The sequence below is a fragment of the Capra hircus genome, chromosome 19 (assembly GCF_001704415.2).
Source record: "Capra hircus breed San Clemente chromosome 19, ASM170441v1, whole genome shotgun sequence".
In the NCBI taxonomy this organism is placed as follows: Eukaryota; Metazoa; Chordata; class Mammalia; order Artiodactyla; family Bovidae; genus Capra; species Capra hircus.
This window is the reverse complement of record NC_030826.1, coordinates 12,873,187-12,892,625: the sequence shown is the minus strand read 5'-3', so window position 1 is coordinate 12,892,625 and position 19,439 is coordinate 12,873,187. Positions and strand designations below refer to the sequence as shown.

Sequence of the window (19,439 nt, the reverse complement as noted above, 5' to 3'; positions counted from 1 at the left end):
CTTACCCTCTATGGCAACTTATTGGCGATGTGTCTGTCCCCACGATCACACAATGAACTATTCTTGTCTTTCTGGCAACCTGTAGCTGCTCAATAAGTTCTGTGGAGTGAATACAGAAATTATTCACTTTTGCTCTTTGTTCTTCTACAGTACGTATCCTTCAAGGCCCTGCTCAGATGTCACCTCCTCTGGGCAGTATTCCTGGATTCCCTTCCAAGGTAGGTGTAATTATGCCTACTATGTTCCCACTGCACTTGTTTTTCTTCTTTTTTAAAAAAGATATTTATTTATTTATTTGGCCCACTGAATCTTATTTGCAGCCCACAGGATCGCCCATCTTTATTGCGGCTTGCAGGTTCTTTTAGTTGCTGCATGCGAGCTCTTAGGTGTGGCATGTGGGATCTCCTTCCCTGACCATGAACTAAACCTGGGCACCATACATTGAGAGTGCAGAGTCTAAGCCACTGGATCACCAATGTAGCACTCTGTATCTGTATTTTGTTACAGCACTTACCAAACTGCCTCTTATTTCATTATAGGCCCACCCAAAGCTACCATGTTGCACAACTCCAGAGGGCACCCGTCCCATGGAGCCAGGCAATGCAGAGATGATGCCTGTACTTGCTCAGTAGGCAGCGACCTTCTGCAGAGCAACGACCCTGTGATTCTGCCAATAGCTTGCATATCATGTGCTCTCATTGACCACATTAATGTCCATTCAGAGGAGTATCGAGCAAGAACGGGTGGTTCAGTGGAGAGAGCTCTACATTTGGGGTCTGAGGACCTGGGTTCCAGTTCTGACTCTGCAACTCTATTGCAGTGCAGCCTTAAGTGAATCACGCAGTCTCTCTGGTCCTTATTCTTTTAAATCAATCATATGTGTCAAGATACATGGGACAAAGTAAAGGTTCTCAACACATGTTAGTTTCCCACCTCCTGCCTCCACCCTTTTTCATCTGTTAAGTGAGGAATTTTAAGATTCCTTGTGGTCTTATAGAATTATGGACTATCAGGATTAGAAGTTTTGAAAGACATCTGATCTGACTCCTGGTACCTCTGGTAGGTGGTCATTCAGTTTTCACTTGCACTTCTCTAATGATGAGAAACTCACTTCCTCACAAATAGGCCATTCTACTTTCAGACAGCTCTGCCTTAGAAAGAGCCCCATTAAGGAACACTTTGGCTTCCCAGAGCTTCCAACGCAGACCCCAGTTTGGCACTATGTGGCTAGTCCCCTTGTCCCAGATGATATTCATAGCGATCTTCTCCAGGCTCAAAGTCACAGTTTCATGACCATCCTGCATGTGATTTGATTTCAAGCCTATTCACCCTCTTGGTTACCCTCCTCTGAGCTTGCCCCTCTTTGCTCAAAGATCTCTGGAGATGGGGCATCAGAACAGAGTAGGACTATTACCTTCCTTTGCTTAGAACCGGTGCTTTTATTAAACACCCAAGTTGGAAGCAGAGATCATGTTATTGTGACCTATATCTCTCTCAACCCTAGCAAACATTTGATTATAGGAGGCAAGCCTGGGAAGGGGCAGAATTCTTCATAAATTTTATTTTACAGTTTAAAAAGCCTGCACTTAGAAAAAAAAAAAACACCATAAATCAAGTCCAAGTACGACTGATAAGCTAGGGAAATGTTATTTACAACTCATACCGCAGGCAAAGGGCTAACGTCCTTAATAGATAAAGAGCATTGACAAATCAATATGAAAAAGCTCCACAACCTAATAGAAATATGAGCAAAGGATAGTTGAGGGCTGCCAGAAAAGGACTTGAAAATTGCTCTTAAATACATGAAAAGATATTGACCCGCATTCACCATAGAAAAAATGGAATTTAAAGTACGTCATGTTCACCTGTCACATTGGAAAACATCAAAAGGTTTGATAATATTTTGTTTTGAAAGGGCAAGGAAACACTCTTCTACATTGTAAGGGTAAATCGGTACCACGCCTCCAGGCAGAAATGTAGCTTTATCTCCCCCAGCTAAGAAACGCACTGGGACTCCCGTGGTGGTCAGTGGTTAAGAATCTGCCTGCCAGTTCAGGGGACACAAGTTCAATCCCTGGTCGGGGAAGATTCCACATGCCCCAAAGCAATGAAACCCATGCGCCACAACTCTGGGATCCTTGCTCTAGAGTCCGCGCTTTGCAACTAGAGAAGCCATCTCACTGAGAAGTCCTTGCAGTGCAATTAAGAGCAGCCTCCGCTCACCACAACTAGAGCAAGCCTGAGCACAGCAATCACAACCCAGAGGAGCCAAAAATAAGTAAAGTAAGAACGCCCAGCCTTCTTTAATTTGGAGAGTCCACTTCTAAGCATGTATCTTGAAGATTTACTCACACATGCACGTCGGAAACCCACCCTGGACTAGGGCAGGCACTTCTGCCCATTTTGTTCACTATTCTTTAGTACCAGCACATAGTAGGTACTCAAATAAATGTCTGTTGAATGAGTAACGAATGAGTGGATGGATGAATATGTAAAATGACATATGTTCAAGGTGACTCAGTGCAAGATTTTTGGTTAGAGCCCCAAATTAAAAATGATGTAAGTGTGCAACTATAATTGAATAGTATACTGCTGTTAAAAAGACAAAAAAACAGCCCTCTATGTACTGGTATGTAAGGAATACCAAGATATGTTATTACATGAGAAAAGCAAGTTGCAGAAAAATGTGTGTAAGAAAAAGCAAGCTTGATATTTGCTTGTCTGCGCATAGAACATTTCTGAAAGGAGGCTCGCCAAATGGCCATTGTACTTGCTTCTAGGTGGAGAAGTTGGGGGCCCAGAGCATGGAGTGGGGGGGTGCCTTTACTTTTCAATGTATTGTCCTTGATTCCTTTTGAATTTTAGGTCATGTGAATGTGTTATCTATTCAAATCAACAAAGACAATGCAAAATTTAAAAAGAATTTGAAAAATATTTTTAAAAAAGAATTGGGCTAAGGAATCAATCCTGTACCTTTGTGTACACATGTACCTACGCCGTTTCTGAGGATGCACATGTATGTGTGGGTGTACACGCATGTGCATTTCCAATTTCCCTTGCTCACCACCGCAGACTAGTCTTCCTATATTAAATCCAGTCTCTGAGGGCTTCCTCTGATCAATAATTTTTTTTAAAATTGAAGTATACCTGATTTATAATGTTGGGTTAGTTTCTGGTATACAGCTAAGTGACTCAGTTGTTCATATATATACATATTCTTTTTCATGTTCTTTTCCATTATGGTTTATTACAGGATACTGAATGTGGTTCCTTGTGCTGTATAGGAGGAGCTTGTTGTTTACCTATTAGATATACAGGAGAAGGCAATGGCACCCCACTCCGGTACTCTTGCCTGGAGAATCCCCTGGATGGAGGAGCCTGGTAGGCTGCAGTCCATGGGGTTGCTAAGAGTCGGACACGACTGAGCAACTTCCCTTTCACTTTTCACTTTCATGCATTGAAGGAAATGGCAACCCACTCCAGTGTTCTTGCCTGGAGAATCCCAGGGACGGGGGAGCCTGGTGGGCTGCTGTCTATGGGGTCGCACAGGGTTGGACACGACCGAAGCGATTTAGCAGCAGTAGCAGCAGCAGTTTGTATCTGCTAATCCCAAACTCCTAATTTATCCTTCCTCCACCTCCTTGCATCTTTGGTAACATAAGTTTGTTTTCTACATCTGTGTGTCTGTTTCTGCTTTGCAAGTAAGTTCATCTGTGTCGAAGTTTGACATAAGTGATATCGTGTGGTATTTGTGTCTTTCTGACTTACTTCACTTTAGTGCGAAAATCTCTAGATCCATCCATGTTACTGCAGATGGCATTATTTCATCCTTTTTTTAATGGATGAGCACTATTCCACAGTGTACACTTTATCCATTCATCTGTTGATGGACAATTGTCAATATTGCTGCTATGAACATTGGAGTGCAAAAATCTTTTGAATTATAATTTTCTCCAGATATATGCCCAGGAGTGGGATTTCTGGATTATATGGCAATTTTATTTTTAGTTTTTTGAGAAATCTTCATCCTGTTTTCAATAGCAGCTGCTCCAATTTACATTCTTATCAACAGTGTAGGAAGGCTCCCTTTGCTCCACACCCTCTCCAGAATTTGCTATTTGTAGACTTCTTGTTTCTTTGTTTCTTGGCCACATGTTTTGTTTCTTTGCTTTTTGGCCACACCACGCAGTATGCGGAACTTCTGTGACCAGGGATCAAACCCGGGTCCTCTGCAGGGGAAGTGCAGAATCTTCCAGGCAAGTCCTGTAGGCTCTTTTTAATAACCATTCTGACCAGTGTGAGGTGATACTCACTGTGGTTTTGGTTTGCATTTCTCTAATAATTAGTGATGTGACCAATAGTCTTTAATAGTCCCTGTTGTCCAGAAAGTCCAAACTCCTAATCGTGGGTCTTGGAATCATCTGTTCTTTGACCCCCGCCTTCCACCACTCCCTACACATGATATTTGCCCCAGAAAAATGGAGCTACCTTCTCTTTCCATGCCCACCTGCCAATCTCTCCCCTGCACCTTGAACTGTGCTCCTTGGGACACCAAGAACCCCCTTCTCCTCCCTTGGGCATTGAAGAGTGAACCCCTACTCTTCAATGTCCATCACACACCTCCTTCTCCAGGAGGGCTGCCTTGATGTCTCAAGCTGGAAGTGATCTCTCACTTGTTTTTTCCTGCTTCTCTCTTACAGCATTAGGTTTCTTTAAAACTTATTTTAAAGCTATATCCAGCCCTGGAAACGGTCCTAAGCTACTGGAAAGAAGGCAGAGTTCTGGATGCATTGTCCTCTGCTGCTGCTGCTGCTGCTAAGTCGCTTCAGTTGTGTCCGACTCTGTGCGACCCCAGAGACGGCAGCCCACCAGGCTCCCCCGTCCCTGGGATTCTCCAGGCAAGAACACTGGAGTGGGTTGCCATTTCCTTCTCCAATGCGTGAAAGTGAAAGTGAAGTTGCTCAGTCGCGTCCGACTCTTAGCGACCCCATGGACTGCAACCCACCAGGCTTCTCTATCCTAATAAAATACCAGGCACACAGTAGGTATGTAAGAGAGGCTGGAGGAGCAGATATGCTTAAATCTAGGCGGTGGGTGATGGCAGTCTGGACTGTCATTATCGTCTTCACTGTCAGCGGAAGGCCTTTTCCATGTCTCCTTGCACACGGCCTGTGAGGGGCCTTCTAGAGGGTGGCTCAGCCTGAACCCACTGCCGCCCATCCACGCCCACCAGCCTGGCCGCAGAAAAGGGGCCCAGACGTGACCAGACGGTGAGGCAGCCGCATTCCAGACGGATGAGGCATGCCTGAGAAATCACATGTCTGGCTCACTGACCCACCTGCAGCCACTGAAGCTTTGCAGACCCTCAGGCTGACCTCGGGTTCGAGTCCTCTTTCTCCCTGTGTGCAAACAGCCACTCGCTGAGTCTCCAGGTCCTCACCTACCGAAGAGGAATGGCAGGACCTGCCTCAGGGCTGCTGGGAGGACTGGTGAGAACTTCTAGTAGGTGCCTTGCTGACGGCCTGGCATTTGGCTTGTTCTCTGGGGTTGATTACGCTGGAACCCAGGGCTGCCAAGCTGCACACATGCAGGCCACATCAGCCCGTGCTAAACCGAGAAAGGTACATGAATTGCCAAAAACCCCATATGCCAAGCAGCACTTTATTGCAAAGCCAAACAGATTTTTTTGGCTCGACCATTGTTGAGGATTATTTAGCCACAGTTAACACTCTGTTGGTGAGAACACCAAAGATCTATCTACCCAGGGTGCGGCCTGTAGCGTGGATTAATGGGTGACCAGGCCTGTGTGCCTGTATGTGGATACACGATGCTCGGGCTAATTGTGTAAAAGTGGGAGCACATACGTGTTCACGGGCATATGAAGTCACGCGTGTGGGTGTCTGTGTGCATGCCCCTGTGTCCACACATGGATGTGTTTTCCTCTGTCAGTCATGCGATGGTACTGGCCTGGGGCCCCAGGTAAAATGGAACACGAAGGAATAAAGGCTGGTTAGAGAAATATTGCGAAAAGATAGGGTAAAAGATGAAAAACGAAATGGGAAGATTGGACTCACATGGGGGTCCTGTCTTTGACCCTGTGTTTCTAGTGCTAGGGGTACAGTTCTGATCTTTGTTCAGAGAATTAAGATCCCACATGACGAGTAGCAATGAGGCCGAAATAAAGGAAATAGACTAAAAATATGAGGGTGGAGTGAAAGGCAGTAGCGTGTGGGAGCTTGAAGCATGAACTTGGAACCTTTCCTGGGTTTGAACCCTTCCTTTGCCAATTCCTATGGGTTTCTCTGGCTCAGCGGTAAAAATCTGCTTGCAGTGTAGGAGACCTGGGTTTGATCCCTGGCTCTGGAAGACCCCTGGAGGAGGAAATGGCAACCCACTCCAGTATTCTTGTCTCAAAAATCCCATGGACAGAGGAGCCTGGCGAGCTGCCGTACATGGGGTCTCAGAGAGTCAGACACGACTGCGCGACTAACACTTTCACTCTGCCAGTTCCTAGCTTGTGACCTTGGACAGGTCATTCCACCCCCTCTGCCTCCGTGTCTCATCTGTAAACTGAGGATCAGAATAAGAGCGCCTACTGATTACTGTTGGGCGGACCAAGTGAGTCAATTTGCGTGAAGGGCTTAATGGGGCCCGGTGCCGAGTGAGTGCTGCTTCAGGGGATGGGGGCAGCTCCCACCAGCCGCTCCTACTCCCCTCGGCTTCCTTTCGCCCCCAGCTCGCCCCCAGCCCCCACACTCACACCGCACTCCCTGAGTCCTGGTCTTTGCCAGAGCCAGGCTGGGGGTAGGCGGTACGTGCTATTGGCAGGGAAAGAAAGCCAAAGCGAGCGGGAGGAGGCAGAGATGCTGGCTTGGAGAGGTTGCTTTTTTTTTTTTTTCTTGTTTCCCCAGCCATGCTCCCAGAGGCGGGAGGTTTGGGGCCGGGGGTGGGGGGCAGTGGGAGGGCTCCAAAGAACAGACAATCCCAGCCGTTCCCTGGTGGGCCGGGGGTCAGGCCCCCTCCTCGCTCCATCTGCCTCAGCGGCAGCCTGTGCCATCCGGCTTTGCCAGCCCAGCGCAGCCCAGGCCAGCGGGCTGGGATCCCAGGCCGAGCCAGCTCCCGCCTGGCTAGGGGTGGGACTGGGCTGCCGCGCAGGGTCTAGGAAGGGTTCTACTGCTTTGTTTCATTTTTCCATAGCTCCTCTTTGCCCTCGGAGCCCTGATCTTTCCCAGCCCAGGGGCCCTGACTCTGCCCGGGGCCAGTCTCTGGCTGTCTCGTCTGTCCCTACATCTCTGCCGCCACCTGCCCGGGGTCTCCTGCCAGCTCTGGGCTCAAGAAGCATCAGGCCCTGTCAGCCTCAGCTCCTGCACGCATCCTTCCCTACCCCCTGGCTGAAGGCTGGCGGCCCCAGCATCTGGAGGGGCTGGCTCTCTGCTCCGGCTGCCCCGGACCCAGGGTCCCCCGCCCTGATCCCCACCCCTTCTTCTCCTCGCCCCCCTCCCCAGTGACTAGAGTCCTCTTCCCTCCCCTCTGCCTCCTCCCTGCCCAGGACAGCTTGCTTCCCTCCAGGCCTTGGCTGGAGGCTCACAATGAAAGGGCCTCCCCCACAGACCGGGAGGTGGAGAATCACCATGGCAACCAAGCAAGCCTCTCCTCCCTCCCCTCCCCTTCCTCTCCTGGCTTCCCTGAAGGGGCTAGAGGTCTGATGGGGAGTTCCTGCTCTCAGGGACACAGACGGGCTGGAGAAGGACAGGAGGACTGGAGTAGCCGATGGGACATTTGTTAGAGAGATGGGCCTTGAGGAGATGGCCGACTGTGGGACTGCAAGTTTTGAGGGGCAGGGTCCAAGTGTGTGACTAGCATGGACTCAGCCACCAGTTGAGTATCCAAACGTGGCTGTGATCAATCTGGGTAGCCTGTTCAATGCCGATCCCAGGCCCCATTCTAGACATGCAAAAGCCCAGTCTCTACAGTGGACCCTTGTTTAGTCGCTAAGCCATGTCCGACTTTTTTGTGACCCCGTGGACTGTAGCCCGCCAGACTCCTCAGTCCGTGGGTTTTCCCAGGCAAGAATACTGGAGTGGGTTGCTGTTTTAAAGGTTTTCCCCAGGTGATCCTGTACATATCAAAGTTGAAGACCCACCAATATATGGAAGGCTAGAATATGACGGTTGTTGTCATTTAGTTGCTAAGTCGTGTCTGACTCTTTTGCTCTCCTGCAGATTGTAGCCTGCCAGACTCCTCTGTCCATGGAAAGTGAAAGTCCCTCAGTTGTGTCCAACTCTTTGCGACCCCTGGACTATACAGTCCATGGAATCATCCAGGCCAGAATACTGGAGTGGGTAGCCTTTCCCTTCTGCAGGGGATCTTCCCAACCCAGGGATCGAACCCAGGTCTCCCGCATTGCAGGCAGATTCTTTACCAACTGAGCCACAGGGGAAGCCCAAGATTGCTGGAGTGGATAGTATGTCCATGGACCTCCATTTAAATCTGGCCTCCCTGGTGGCTCAGTGGTCGCCTGGCAACGCAAGCGACAGGTTCGATCCCTGGGTCGGGAAGCCACCCTGGAGGAGAAAATGACAATCCACTCCAGTATTCTTGCCTGGGAAATTCTATGGACAGAGGAGCCTGGCAAGCTACCCTCCACAAAGAGCTGCATATGACTTAGGGACTAAACAACAATATGTTTAAACCCTAGCTTGGCCACATAAGTCAGGCGGCAAGTCTTGTAATTGCTCCAAGGCTCAGTTTTCCTTCTGTAAAATGGGATAATAGTGCCAGCTCCATTGGGCATCATGAGAATTGGCCCGGGAGGATAAAGCAACTTAACACCAGGCTGGACGGCCACTGCCTCCTGCTCTTGGCTCTGCCATCTCCGGGGGACAGGCAGAGTCTGTGGGGAAGCGTGACCTCCTCCTCCTCCAGGCCCTGCCACCACTGGGCCTTCTCTGCCATTATGTGTTACAAGACACTGAATTCTCCACACCAGAGCAACACGAAATCATTAAGGCAAAACAATAAATAAAGGCCTAGAAGTTATTACAGAGCTGACAGCGCACAACGGCGTCCTGCAAAGCAAATATGAATTATTTCCAAACATTTTAAAATGAAAAATCCTCTCTTCTTCCTGCCCAGCCCTATAATCCATTAACTCCTCTTTTCACCCCCATCGCCCAAGTGAAGACTGGCCAGACCAGAGGGTCAGAATAGGGCTTCCTGTGCCCTGGGAGGGCCTGGTCTTCCTGCCACATCAGCCTGGAAGCCAGCCTGCTACTCCTCTGGCCTGAACGCCTCTGGGTCACTAAAATCACCTCCTGTTCCTTGTCTCCACCTGGAATCTGTGAGCATTTCCTGCCTGGTGTACACAATGTTTGAGGTTTACAGAGAGCCCCCCAGGGCTCCAGGAAGATGGGCTCTGCTCTTCCCATTTTCCCATGGGGTGCCAGGTTCATAAGGGCTCAGTGACAAGGCCTGGGGCTGGTACATGGTGGAACTATGACTCAAACCTGGGTCTTCTCACTCCAGGCTTAAATGAGATTAAGTGAGACAGTGTATGCGGAGTAACTTGCGTGACATCCTTTAAGAGCTATCATTATTGTTGCCATTATTATTATTTCTTAGTACTCTTTCTAATAAGCCCTGGTTATCCAGAACTCTGAGGGCACTGCTGTGGCCATCTGCCAAGCTTGCTCAGCACCCCTTCCTTGTTCTGCTGGTAACGGCCTCCCTTCCCTCTAGAGTATCGCCCTCCCCTGTCCATGTCCCTTGATGAGCAGCCAGTCCCTGGACCATGCCCTCTCCTGGCCTCCAGTACAGACATGAGATCCAGACCTGCTCCATCATAGTGCCCCGTCCTTCCAACCATGGGATTGGACTGCACTGGAACCATCAGAAAACTTCGCTGGCATTTTCAATACAGATTCTCAGAGAGACAAGATTCCTTCCTCTCCCATACCAGCTTAATGGGACATGACCCATCCCTTCCCACAGTCCCTGACCCAACATGAGGAAGCCATCAGGAGGAGGCAAGAGCATGTGGGTGGCATGTAGAGAGAAGCAGAGGTGAGAGATCTGATGATATTGCTTAAGTGCCTAAATCTAGCTGCACCCAAAGGCAGCACTGCCTGCCCTTCCCACTTACACAGGCCAAGAATCTGTCCTTTTGGGTTCAGCTTGATTGGATTGGGTGTTAATCACCTGCTCTGGTGGGTACAGGTGCTGTGTGTTCATGTGTGTGTACTCAGTAATGTCCTTTAGCAGTGAGGGTAACCTCATCACCTCTTAATCCCTCCAGGGATGTAGGGGGCTGAGTGTGCCCTGGACCAGGAGATCAAGCTCAGGAGTATAATCCCTATGGAGCCATTGATTCACCCTCCCAGTGATTGGGAGCAAGTTCCCACCTCTTCTGTGGACCTCAGCTTCCTCACTTGTAAAATGAAGGTTAGGACCACATCTTCCCAAACAGCTCTTGTACTGTTCATGTTCTAGAATTCATTCCTTAGGCCATGAGTGCTCGAAATGGGTCACAAGGCCTGCCACACTCCCACCCCTGCCAGCTTCTTCACTGTCATCTGCCACAATTCTCCCATCATCCCCTTGTACTCTACATACCTCTGAAGTTCTAAATTCTCATGTAGTTGTAATTCCTTGAACAAACTATTTATCCATCCATTCATCTGTCTGTCTATCCACTCATCCATCCATCTACCTATCCACCCACCCATCCATCCATCTATCCATCCACTCACCCACCCACCCATCATCCATCCATCCACTCACCCATCCATCCATCTACCCATCTACTCACCCATCCATCCATCCACCCACCCATCCATCCATCCATCCACCCACCCACCCATCCATCCATCCATCCATCCACTCACCCACCCACCCATCCATCCATCCACCCACCCACCCACCTATCCATCCATCCATCCACTCACCCACCCATCCATCTACCCATCCACTCACCCATCCACCCATCCACCCATCCATCCATCTATCCATCCATCCACTCATCCATCCATTCATTCATCCACTCACCTTATCCATCCATCCATCTACTCACCCACCCACCCATCCATCTATCCACCCACCCATCCATCTATCCACCCACCCATCCATCCACCCACCCACCCATCCATCCACCCACCCACCCATCCATCCACCCACCCACCCATCCACTCACCCATCCATCCACTCACTCATCCATCCATCCGTTCACCCATCCATCCATTCACCCATTCATCTTATCCATTCTTGCACTCACCCATCCATCCATGCATTAACTCATCCATCCACTCACTCATCCATCCATCTGTTCACCCATCCATCCATCCACTCATTCATCCACTCACTCATCCATCCATCCATCCGTTCACCCGTCCATGCATCCATCCATCTGTCCATCCATCCACTCAGCTGTTCATCCACCCACGCATGCACTGAGCTCCTGACATGTGTCAGGCACTATCCTAGATGCAATGGGTACCACAGAGTCATTGCCTTCATGGAGCAAACAAGTGAACACAGTGTGTTGAGAGTTAGGAGAAAGGGACAGAAGATTCCATGGCAGCATGTAGAAAGAGACTGTAGCTCTCTCTGAGGAATCCATAGTTCTTTAAGAAAAGTCTGGAAGGCTGAACAGGAAGTAGTCAATGGAAGGAGGACAAGAACATCTCAGGCAACTGGCTCAGCACAGAGAGTGTTAGGGGTTAAAGAAACTCATAGAAGAAAGTGTGGAGTTAGCAAAAAGGTAGACACACATCTCTGTATGGTCAGAGATGTTGGCAGCAGGCAGGCAATGAGACGAAAACTTTGATCACTCCATCTACGTGGCAAACTCCTGTTCATCCTTAGAAACCCTGCTGAGACATCACCTCCTCTAGGAAGTGCTCTCCATGACCCTAGAGTGAATCCCTCTTTCCTTTGAAGATGGCTTGTACTCTTGTAATTGCACCTGTTCTCCTGCCCTTTGTGACCTCTTTCCATGTTTGTCTCTCCTCTTAGAATAGATGTTCCTTTAGAGCATGAAGCTGTTTGTAGTTGCAGTGTCTGGCTCATGTGGTGGCTCTCCTCAATAAATGCTTCCAGACTGAGTGGATTCACACGCTGTGTGTGCAGCCACGAGATAACTATGTTTGTGTTTAAGAAAGGAGTGGGAGGAGTGACGGGCATGTTTGTGGGTATCTGTGTGCTTGGATTTAAATTCAACAACATTTCCAGAGGGCTGTTTGGAGTCAGTGGACTGTGACAAACTGCTGACCATTTTCTCAACACCAAGAAAACTCCCTAGGCTGGGGTTGGGGGTGGGCAGTGTGATGCCAGCTGGGCTTCCTCACCTCTTCTTGCTCTCCTGACCCCTCTTGACCCAGCTCACTTGGGAGCCCTCAGCTCTGCAGGGATCTGTGGCCAGGTGAGGCAGGAGACAGAGCTGGGTCCCCTCCTGGCGCCCGGTAGCCATCGGCCGAGCTGGTTTCTTTGGTCGAGAAGCTGATCAATGGGAGCCTGAGGCCCCAGGCCAGGGGAGGCCCTTCCTTCTAATCCACATTGACTGCTTCCTCCTTTGCCTGCCAATTTGTATCAGGCTGTTGTCTGTGTTGGTGATGAAGAGCCTTGCTCCCACTCCCGGTGATCAGTGCGGGGAGCAGAGGCTTCGGGGAGGCAAGGTGGGTAAAGGCTGCTTCACCAGCAGAGCTCCGTTGGAAAAGGGCTGCCTCAACGTTTTTTCTTTCTTTTTTTATATTTATTTATGTGGCTGTGTTTGTTCTTAGTCACGGGATGTCTGCTCTCCAGCTGTGGTGTGTGGGCTTCTAAGGCACTGGGCTTAGCAGTCGAGGCTTGTGGGATCTTTGTTCCCTGACCAGGGATTGAACCCATATCACCTGCCTTGGAAGTTGGATTCCTAACCACTGGACCACCAGAGAAGTCCCTGCCTCAGTGTTTTTCTTAAAAAAAAAAAAAAAAAATTAATTTATTTTGGCTCTGCTGGCCTTTCACTACTGCACGTGGACTTTCTCTAGTTTTCGTGAGCAGGGCCGGCTCTCTAGTTGCAGTGCGTAGGTTTCTCATTGCAGAGGCTTCTCTCATGTGGAGCACAGGCTCTAGGGTGCACAGGCTTCAGCAGTTGCGGGTCCCAGCCTCTAGGGCACAGGCTCAGTAGCTGTGGCACATGGGCTGAGTTGCCCCGAGGCATGTGGGATATTCCCAGACTAGGGGTCGAGCCTGTGTCTCCTGTATTGGCAGGCAGGTTCTTCACTGTGGAGCCACCAAGGAAGCCCTTGCCTCAGTGTTCCTGGTCTTTATCTACACAGACTCTGAGGTGCCTGGGCCTTTCATGAAGCAAGAAAGGGCCACCAGCAGGAAGGGAAGATGAAAAAGCGAGCACTTCCCTGCCCGCACTCAACCATGTTGCCTGCAAGCCAGGCCCAGCACAGAGCCCCTCGGCAGTCCCAGCAACCCCAGGGCAGGATACCCCACTCCAGTCCCTTCTGTCCATCAAGAAGCATGCAGCTCAACCCATGCCTTCAGGTCAGGAGGAAGCTGCTGGCATTTGTGTGTGTGTGTGTGTTGGGCAGGCCGGGAAGTGGGTGGTGTCTGCTATGTGGGCATGTGTGTGTGTGTGTGTGTGTGTGTGTGTGTGCTGGGCAGGGCGGGAAATGGGGTGGTGTCTGCTATGTGCAGGCTTCTGGCACAGTCACATTTAATTTTCTCCACAATCTTGGACACATGCTATTATTATCTCCATTTAGGAAATGGGAAAACAGACTTCAAGAAGTTCAGAACCATGACTGAGAACCCCGAGCTTCTGCTCTCTTTTCTCCTTCTCTCCTTTTCTGCCTCCCTAAAGCACAGGGAGGCCTGGCGTGCTGCGATTCATGGGGTCGCAAAGAGTCAGACACGACTGAGCGACTGAACTGAACTGAATTGAAAGCAAAGATGCCTGGCCTCCAAAAGCCACCCCATCAAGTCAGGAGACAAGGCAAGCCTGAAGATGCAAACAGCCTCCATTTATGAAAATGTGACCTACAAGCACCCCCCGCCCCCCAGCAACAACTGCCCCAGGGGTCCCCAGTCCTCAGCCAAGACTCTACTTCTGAGGATGCCTGGCTCCTCTGTTGCAGGAAGGGGGGCCCCTTCCAGGGCCTGAGAGTGGACTCTTGTCTAACACTCAGAAATAAATTGTCTGAGGAAACACACGTGCTGGCAAAGCAAGAGACTTTATTCGGAAGGTGCACCTGGGCGGCGGAGAAGGCGATGGCACCCGACTCCAGTACTCTTGCCTGGAAAATCCCATGGACGGAGGAGCCTGGTGGGCTGCAGTCCATGGGGTCGCGAAGAGTCGGACACGACTGAAGTGACTTAGCAGCAGCAGCAGCACCTGGGCGGAGAACGGTAGGTTAAGAGAACCCAGGAGAACAGCTCAGCCGTGTGCTTGCAGCCTTGGGTTTTATGGGGATGGGACTAGTTTCTGGGCTGTCTCTGGCCAATCATTCTGACTCAGGGTCCTCCCTGGTGGTGCATGCATCGCTCAGCCAAGATGGGTGCCAGCGAGGAGGGTTCTGGGAGGTGGAAGGATATGACCTTTCTCAAACTCTTCCGGTTGGTGGTGGCTTGTTAGTTCCACGTTCCTTACCGGGACTGCCTGTCGTAAAATAACTCGCACAAATGGTTCCTGTGATGCCTGGCCAGGGGGGCGGTTTCAGTCAATACGCCTCCCCAGTACTTCTTCCTCCTTCTTCTAGTCACTGGCCACCCCACCCCGCCTCCAAACCCATTCCTTCTTGCTTTGTTCCACTGCCACTCTGGGGTGAGAGGGAAGAAAGGAGCCCGGATCCTGGGCTTAGAGGCTCACATTGCCCTAGAGTGACCTCTCCCTTGCCTTTCCCAAGGTGACCATAACCTTGAACAGATCATTTAAGGTCTCTGAGACTCCGTTTCCTCACTAGTGAAATGAGGCTACACTTCCCAGAATTTTATAAAGGAAATGAAACGTGCCCATGTGACTATTGCTGTGTTGCAGGCACTCAGGAATATTTAAAATAAAAATTAAAATGATGAGTTCGAGTTTGACTGGAAGGGGTGGGGGTCTGGGGTGGGTGGGGCTGATGGGCAAGGAGAGGCTGGAGGGATGAGGGGAGTTGGGTGGTGCCCGGGGCCGGGCAGAGACCGTCAGTCTGCGTCACAGGAGCGAGGCTGGGGAGGGTACTGAATGCCCAGCTGACTTTGGACTTCGTCCTATGGATTAATGGTTTTCACACATGGAGTCCTTTGTTCAATTAGGTCCTGTTTGGAAGTCCAATAGGGCAAGCAGATAAATGGTTGCATTGAGCCTGGGGGTGGGGGGCGGGTTCCAGAGTCCTGATTTCAACTCCCTCTCCACCACTGGTCCTAGGAAGGGCTCCCTGGAACTCAGAGAGCTACACGGAGCAGGTTTTCAAAGTGAACAGTGCTAAGTGAGAGGGCTAAGGGCCCCCGTCCCGAGGTTCAGTGGGCACGGCCGACTATCCCCCTCCTGAGCACCCCCATCCTCACCCTGTATATGAGCTGACTGTGGCATCTGCTAGGAAGACTTGGTCCAATTATCAGTTCTCTCCCTGCATCAGTGCAAGAGTCCCTTGGGAAACACTGGAAAATGAAACTGGGTGTCCCAGTGGGGTCCAGGTGAGGAGGTTCACTGGTTCTCACTGCCGGCATCAAGTCCCCAAGGTGGGTGCCTCGTGGGGGCGCGGCACTTGCTTAATGGCTTATTTTGCTCCCTCCAGCAGGTACCCACTGCTAACGATGGGTCATGCTTTGAGGGTGCGGGCTGGACAAGCTTCCGCTGGTCATTAGTCCTCAGCTGGGACATGGCTTTTTCTAGAATGTCTTCCTTGTCCTCTTCCACTCTGGAGGGGACGTTCCTCCTCCGTGCCTCCACAGCGCTGGGTTAGGCTCTCTGTGCAGCAAGCTGTAATTGAGGACTCATTTCTCTCTCTTCTCTGCTAACTTTTGGAGGGCAGGGATCTTACCACCAGAGCCTAGCACAGAGCCTGGGGCAGAGTAGTGCTACATAAATGCTGGTGAGAGCTTTCCTGGTGGCCCAGTGGTTGCGAATCCACCTGCAAGTGCAGGGGACACGGGTTTGATCCCTGGCCCGGGGAAGGTTCCACATACCACAGAGCAAGGGGGAGTCGAGGGGTATTGGGGAAATGAACACGTTTTCAATAGGTTTTCCCATATTTTTCTACATTTGCTTCTTTTTGTCCCCCTTCTCAACAAGAATGGTGTGTAAAAAATTAATGCACATTTAACTTTTTAAAAATGTGCCCCTGCACCACAGCTACTGAGCCCTCACTCTAGAGCCCGCGCTCCGCAGCAAGAGAAGCCGCCTCAGTGAGAAACCCACGCACTGCAGTTAGAGAGGAGTCCCTGCTCACTGCAGCAGCCAAGATCCAACGCAGCCAAAATAAATAAATTAATTGTTAAAAATGCTGGTGAATGAAATGAGTCTGACTCCGGCACCGGGGGAGGGAGAGAGCGAGCAGTGTGAGCTCTGGGCAGAGGAGAGACCGACTTTTGAAAGACTGCTGAATGGGATGGGGGCCTAGTTCCGGGGAGCCAGGACGAGGGGGTGGTTGGGGGGAGAACCCAGACGCTGGGACCCACTGGGCATATCTGCCTCTCCTGTTCCTCTCTTCCTGTGGGTGTTTGGCCCAGAGCTGTGCTTGCTCTGAATGTTCTATAGTCTGCCTAGTACTTTGCATGCACACCTCTGTGGGTGTGTGCCCATGTGGAGTGTCTTAGGCTGTCTCCATGTCCGTGGGTGTGAATGGAGACGGGTACAGCACTGTTTCCGTGTGTGTGGGGGAGAACAGGCATACTTGGCCGCAGGAAGCTGGGTGTGCACCTGTGTCCTTAGGTATCCGGGCGTGGTGCCTTTCGAGCACAGCTCTGTCGGTAGGCCTTACGCGGGCGTGCTTTTGTATCTGTGAGCGTGTATATGCTTGCGCAGACATGAGTGTGCCCCCCAGGGCCCGGTGGGGCTGGGCCGGGTGTGTGCTGTCACTGCGGCCTGATTAGCCTCGGCTTGGAAGCATTTAGGTGACGATTTACAGCCACACCTGACCCTGGCCTCTCTGCCCGGTCCTGCGTGTGTGCCGCAGCAGCTGCCCCCTGGCCCCTGCCCACCCCCTGCCCCCTGGCTCCATAACTGTGATTTATGGCTGGCCTGTGGGGAGCGGCCCCCTCCCCAGCGCCTACCTCTCTGCGGCTCCTGGACCAGATGGGCTGCCTGCTGCTCCCTGGAGCAGCTCCACCGGGGAGGGCGACAGGATGACCGCGCCAGGCCGGCTGGGACCCCTCCCTCGCTGTGGCTTGCCCCCACCCCTCTGCTTTCCCACAGTCCCTGGCATCCCCTCTCGGGCTGGTTCTCGCCTGTTGGGATTGACAACTGAGACGCGAGTTCATGGAACAGAAACTGCCCCCGGTGCTCCATTCGTCTCCGCCCCAGACACAGATGGACAGACACACACAGATAAAGGCACCGATAGGTCCTCATACAAGGATGCTCACAGGGTCGAGACTGACACATGCGTGCGCCTGTCTATACGGGCACACACACGCACACTCAGAGTGAGTGCTGGTGGGGGATCTGCATGTGTGTGGGGGCTGGGAAGGGAGCCAGGCCCCCCTGCAGCCAGGCCAAGCCTCCCCACCCCCACTCCCTGCTGGGTTCCTGCCTCCCTTCCCCTGTGTCTACGCTACCCCCCACCGCCCCTCGATGCCAAAGGGTATCTTCTCCAGCTCCTGCCAATCCATTATGAAGGTCCACTCAACCAGCAAGGGCATTTCTGGGGGTGTCCTGGGATGGGCCTTGGAGGGGATCAGTACTCCCAGGCTGGTCGTGTTGGGTGCAGGGTCGTGGGGGGGAGTGGTAGAGAGACCCTGGGCTGTGTCAGGCTGAAGGTGAGTGCTGGAAACAAAAAGATTGGAGTAAATTATTATTCCCCCCATGGCTTTCCCAAGGAAAGTGGAAGCAGCAGCCTGAGGCCCGTTTTCCTATTTGATGGGGAATCAGATAAATGGCAGGCAGCTTGCTCTGATAAGGCCTTGCTCTGGGCACAACCTCTCTTTCTGAAACCCTCTTACTATGCATAGAGGAAGGCTATCTGTGCAGCTGCACCTTGACACAAATATATCTGCACCCGAGATGAAGCAATTCCCCCAGAAATTACAGCAAGGGGATTGCATCTGAGGAGGGGCCCTGGGGAGGGGTGGGGGCTTCAAGGGAGGGTGGGGGGAGGGAGGAAGGGGAGAAGAGGAGGCCTGGGCAGGCAGGGAGGAGCAGAGAGGGGCGGCTGGGAGGTTGGGTGTGGGGAGGAAGAGGTCAAGAGGACCGCGCCAGGGAGGGGCTTGGAGCATCCCCGTATAAAATTTATACATTTTTTTTTCAGTCTAAGCAGCTTTCAGGGAAATATTCTTTTCCTCCTGCATCATCTTCTTGACAGGGCAACACTCACCACCACCCCCCCCACCCCATCCATCGCCCTCCCCTGCTGCCCTTACCATATTCTCCTCTGCCCGTAGAATTAAAGATAAAATATATGGACAATAAAATAGATTTTACAATTAGTTGCCTAAATGGAGGAGTCTCCGCTGCCTTCAATTTTTTTCTGCTCAGATTGGGAGTGAGGGTGGTAGTGTGACTTAAATAAATAAATATGTAAGTAAATAAAAAAAATTTTTTTTGAAAAGTTGGAGTGTGCAGAGCTCTGACTGGGCACTTGAAACACTTTTCCAACTTGTCACATAGCCCTGTGTGTGTGTGTGTGTCTGTGTGTCTGTGTGTCTGTGTGTTCGCACGCACATGTGTATATGCAAAACTGTGGGCAAATATGCCTGTGTGTTTGGGTGTGTTCTCATGTGTGTAGCGCACACACACACACACATGCACACACACACTGCTCTTTTCCCTTAGTCTGACAATACCATGGGCTCTCCCACTGTTCCATCCATGTCTGCCCAGCTCTGTGAGCTTGTGTATCTGGCCTCCCCACCTTTCCAGTTGGAAGAATTGGCGCCTCCAGCTTCTTAGGAGGTCTCCAGGAAGCCCCCGATCCCAGCCAGAGAAGCTTAAAGGAGAGACATCCCATTGAGCACAAGGTCCCATCTCCCGCCAGACACCTCCCCCTTCCTCCGAGCTCCTCCTTGCCTGGGCAAAGGTCCCCAAGGGAGCTGGCAGCGGGCTCGGCAGGAGGAGTCCATGGAGGGAGGTCGTGAGGGCTGGGGGTCCTGCCCCCAAAGTGCTGGGTCTCAGGGGCACAGGGTGGGCTTTTTGGGGCGGGAGGGACAACGGGAGGCCTTGCCTGCGTGTGCGGTGGGGTTGTGGGGCTGTGCGAGGAGGAAGTGGGATGTGAGCGCGTGCAGCCGTGTTCCCCTCCCTCCACAAACTGGCACCT

General features: G+C 51.4%; 1 long non-coding RNA gene across 1 annotated transcript in view; it reads left to right on the top strand.

Annotated features, from left to right (window-relative positions):
• Positions 1 to 14,991, top strand: part of LOC106503189 — a 44,465-nt gene extending 29,474 nt beyond the window's left edge. Inside the window, exons 3-4 of the long non-coding RNA XR_001919649.1 lie at positions 151 to 218; positions 13,752 to 14,991. This is a non-coding gene — a long non-coding RNA (uncharacterized LOC106503189). The remainder of the gene's footprint in view (positions 1 to 150; positions 219 to 13,751) is intronic.